The sequence below is a fragment of the Lepisosteus oculatus genome, chromosome 14, assembly GCF_040954835.1.
Source record: "Lepisosteus oculatus isolate fLepOcu1 chromosome 14, fLepOcu1.hap2, whole genome shotgun sequence".
NCBI lineage: Eukaryota > Metazoa > Chordata > Actinopteri > Semionotiformes > Lepisosteidae > Lepisosteus > Lepisosteus oculatus.
This window is the reverse complement of record NC_090709.1, coordinates 21,086,448-21,091,130: the sequence shown is the minus strand read 5'-3', so window position 1 is coordinate 21,091,130 and position 4,683 is coordinate 21,086,448. Positions and strand designations below refer to the sequence as shown.

General features: G+C 40.0%; 2 non-coding genes across 2 annotated transcripts; both read right to left on the bottom strand.

Moving 5' to 3' along the window:
* Positions 1 to 1,336: 1,336 nt before the first annotated feature.
* On the bottom strand, positions 1,337 to 1,408 carry trnat-ugu (transfer RNA threonine (anticodon UGU)). Its single transcript has one exon. It is a non-coding gene; the product is annotated as a tRNA-Thr (tRNA).
* A 2,971-nt stretch (positions 1,409 to 4,379) lies between these two features.
* trnaa-ugc (transfer RNA alanine (anticodon UGC)) lies at positions 4,380 to 4,451 on the bottom strand. Its single transcript has one exon. It is a non-coding gene; the product is annotated as a tRNA-Ala (tRNA).
* Between the last annotated feature and the right edge of the window lie 232 nt (positions 4,452 to 4,683).

Below are 4,683 nucleotides of genomic sequence, written 5' to 3'. Positions count from 1 at the left end.
ACCTTCGGTCCTGATAAAGAAAAGCCGTGCGTGGGAGACTCCCTCTCTGAAGAAGTTTGCCGTCACCCTGCAAGAAAAGAGAGCCATCATTCACCGAAACAGCCACTAAGACAAATAACATTAAACACGTGAAATGCGAGATGTTGTGGAAATGTTTTCTACTTAGAGATTCTGTCGTTTCTACTCTAACGAGAGAGGCTCTTTGTCGGAAGTAAGATTTGAACAAACGTCTCCAGGGGAAACTGCGACCTCAATCCAACGCCTTAGACCACCAGGCATCCTGTCTGTGGCTCTTATATTGCATTATATGTTTTATTTATTTCTACTTGTTGATAGGAAAAAAAGTGAAATCGTGTAATTTGGGAAATGTATTTTTTTCATGGGGAAAACTAGCCTGAGCAAATGTAAATTTAAGAGCAGCGCTCAATAAAAACCATCAAAGCCGAAAGCGCTTCTTATGCGGATCAGTATATTCCGATGCCGGTGGTTCTGCAGAAGAAATAAGAAAAGCCGAACTCCAAGCCCTGTGTTGCCATTACGGGTACTTTGGCTGCAGCTGCTTTAAGATCTACTCAGCGGGCACAGAAAGTTGTATGAGGTCAGACAGGTTTGCGCTGTCTAAATAACAGTGTGCAAATTTAAACTTATTTAAATAAGATTATTTACAATGTAATACATGCTCCAAAAGCATTAATACTGCACTGGCTGCTATTTGAAACGCCTTTAGAAATGACGCGTAATAGAGATTGATGCAGCTGGCTTTTATGCTTCACAATACATTGCAATCAGGAAAATAAACCAATTAGAAATATGCAATACAACGTCTTTGAGTTCGGCTATTCTTATTTCTTCTGCAGAACAACTGGTATGGGAATGTACTGATCTGCATAATTCGCGCTTTCGGTTTCTGATCGTTTTTATTGAGCGCTGCTCTGAACTTTACATTTGCTTGTGCTAGTTTTCTACATGAAAAAAAAAGAGATTTCCCTAATTACATGATTTCACTTTTTTCTTATCAACGAGTAGAAATAAATAAATAAATTACATATAATTCAATATAAAAGCCACAGGCGAGTTGGCTGGGGGTCTAAGGCGTTGCGTTCAGGTCACAGTTTCCCCTCGGGTTTTTTGTTCGAATCCCACTTCTGAAAAAAAGGTTTTCTCGTTTTTCTCTGTGAAAAGACAATCAAGTTCTTAACAAATTTCATATATTAGACTTCCGCAATACGTTCTGGCTTTAACAGGAAACTGTGTGCTTCCACAGAAAGAGTAACAAGAGGAGACGTTTCCATGTTACTTGTAGACTTAGATAAAGGAACGTGGCGGTGAATGAAAGAGGCACAGACGGGATTCGGACCCGCGATCTTCGGTTTACAAGACCGACACCTTACCACTTGGCCACCGTGCCGTCACTGGGAGTGGGGTCAGCTTACTATATGTTGAATCAACCCTAGTAATTTTACTGTTGTCATAGAGGAACAAGAGGCGCAGTCGGTAGAGCTTGCGACCCTTAAGTTCAAAATCGTTGATTCATGGGTTGTTTGTGTCCTTTCTGATCCCTCTAATCTTTTAGTAGGACAGTGCAAGCAGGACGTGATAGGGTACAGTGACTCCCAATGTCATATGAGCTTTGTGTAATTTAGCTTTCTTAACGCTATGGGGCTCAATTCAAATATCGCTGTGAAAGGTTTTTACTAAATTGAGGGTGATCTGCTCCCGAGTAATTATAAACACCTGAGCGTTTACTGTTTACTGTTGTGTTACTGTGAACACCGCACTTTATCAAAATACTGCTGCTTCCTAATTTTACATAATGATATTTAGACCAGGGAGAGTGACTGCATTCCAAGAGGCTAAAAGTTGATTTCAAAAAGCCCCCATTTAATAAAATACATTAGAAACCGCAAGGAAAACAGTATGTTTTAATAAGTCTTCTCCTGGTTTTATATTATTATAGTCTTTCACACTTGAATGCATACCTTACCGAAAATCTTACCTAGATTACAGGCAACGCAAACAGTTCTTAATGCACAAAGTCTATTTATAGTTGACTTTCTGCTAATCACATCTAATAGTTCATGAATCTTCCTGCCCATCATGTGTCTGCTAAGCAGTTTCTCCATTTTCCTCCTCCTGTCATTGTCAGCAAGCACATCAAGATGGGAAAATGTAACAGGGAAAAAGAGTAGCTGGTAGGAGTGGGATTTGAACCAAAACCTCGATCTAGAGACAAGAATACCCATGAGAGCTAGAAAAACAGAAGTCCTTAATCAGGGTGCGTTAGAACACTCAACCATCCTGACAAGCAACTGGTAGGAGTGGGATTTGAACCCACACCTCGATCTGGAGACAAGAATACCCGTGAGAGCTAGAAAAACACAAGTCTTTGATCATGGTGCTTTGGTGGTGGTGGAGGGGAGTCCCCATTACCTGTAAAGCGCTTTGAATGGTGCTTTAGAACACTCAACCATCCTGACAAGTGATGGATGAATGGAGGTGTATTGAATACACCAGTAGTTCACTAACCTGAGTTGCTTTGCTGGAGAAGTGCCATGTTACATGTTGTAAACGTCAAACATACAAACGTGTTGTACTTTCCAACCTTTGAGTAATATTTTCCAGAGCTAGGGCGCAGTTGTCTTCACAATCTGGATTATCTCAAAAGCAATGATGTCTGTGTAAAACAGATTTTATTTTCGGGAACCGACGTTGTATTGCATATTTCTAATTGATTTGTTTTCATTATTGTAATGTATAGTGGAGCATAAAAAAACATCTGCAAAAATCTCTATTACGCGTCTTTGGCATTTCAAATAGTAGCGAGAGCGAGGATCAAACCCCCCTCCTGGCGATAGTTGCCTCACGCTCTGAACAACCAAGTCCTGCTTATTCCCGCTGTGGGTCGCGGATGGTGTGTTTTGGTATTTACTCGAAATTACGGAGGATACATGGGACTGCATTTACCTGATAACATACCGTGATCTCTAGTACCTAATGAGCTTTGATAATTCAGCTTGCTTATCGCTTTGGGCTCAATTCAAAAGTTGCAGTGAAAGCAGGAGCTGAGCAGGATTCTGTTTAAATGGAGCCAGATCTGTTCACAAGCGGGGAAACACTTCAGCGTTTACTAATTGAAGACCACAATCCGCTAAAACACCCCTGTTTCTTAGACTAAAAGAAGCTAAAAGCATTTTTGAACATGGGTTATATTGTAAATACTGTTATTAAAAAGCTTATTCGCATACTGTCGGTTATTTAGACGGTGCAAAACAGGCTGCCCTTATAAAACTTTCTGTGCCCGTTTTGACCAAGGAGAAAGTATTTTCTGATGGAGCGCTATGCGAAAAGATTTAATTAGCTTTACCCCTGCCAATGATTCAGCATGAAGAAGTAAAAGTTTCAAAGGGAAAAGCAGCTCGCTAACACAGCCAATATTAAATGTACTTGCCGGCACACTATCACGTGCATTGGCTCAGAAGTGATCTCGGCAATGTTCCCAAAGTAAAGCTGAAAGTGTCAAAGAGCATTTCTGTTGAGAAAACTGCCTTGATGTTAAGCTTAGAAAGCCTGTCTTTTAGATGTTCTATCTCTAAACACCTTGTGCAGCCTCCCAACAGACTAACAAATATTTTTTCTGAGAAATGGGCACACACCCGGAAGACAATAACGTTTATCTACATTCGAGTATGTGAATAACAATTTAACAGAAAAAAGTTTGTAAATGAGATTTTGCAAAAATTCAATAAATCATCTATAAACAGTAAGAAATTATTAAGAAAGTAAGATATTGTTTTATTTTATAAACTTTAAGACAATGAAGAGAGTTTACAGGTCATCCTTCGCTTTTGCTCTTTCAACTTAAGCGTTCAGGATCCAAGCCCATGTGCGGATGGTTGTATTTCTTAAAGTAACTTGTAATCATCAAAAGTTGTTGTGTAGTCCTTCAGTTCTTTCTCGAGTTGTACCATGGATATTTTATACGATCAATACTTTTCATGATCATTTGCATTTTCTGTTTCAAACGGAAAAAGTTCAAAGTGTCCTTATAACTGTGCTCCACATCTACACGAGAGCGCTTGTAAGAGTACAGGACATGCAATGAGGAGTTTGTGCAGCTTTCAGCTTAGTGCGGAGTCCAGAGGAAGGACTCACTCGCTGAATGATCTCTCAAGAAATTCAAAGGGTGTTTTCTGCAAAAGCCATGACAAGTGTGAAGAACAGAACGAAATGTTTTGGAGTTACATTTAAAACAGGAGAGAACACTGTAGCACTTCGAGTGTGTCTAAATTTAATTGTGTAAACCTAGCTGTCTATAAACACAGACAAATAGTTCTCACACAACAGAAGATTGCGATGTGAGCACAGTAATATGAAACACTTGGAGATGCCAGGGATTGAACACAGGACCTCATACATGCAAAGCATGCACTCTACCATTGAGCTACATCCCCAACAGAACAGCTTGTGGAACTGACTTAGAGATGTGCAGATGCTCACTGACCACAATCCACCACTCACGAAGAATGTCTGCAGTTTCCCACTTTCGCGTTTCCTCTAATACAGAGTAAATTCATGGGAATGAAGAAATAAGGAAGGAAAAATAGTCACATCTAAGCTTCCAGAGACCGGTTAAAAATGAATCAGTTATTTTTATATCCAGTCACATGGACGACGGCCCAGTGG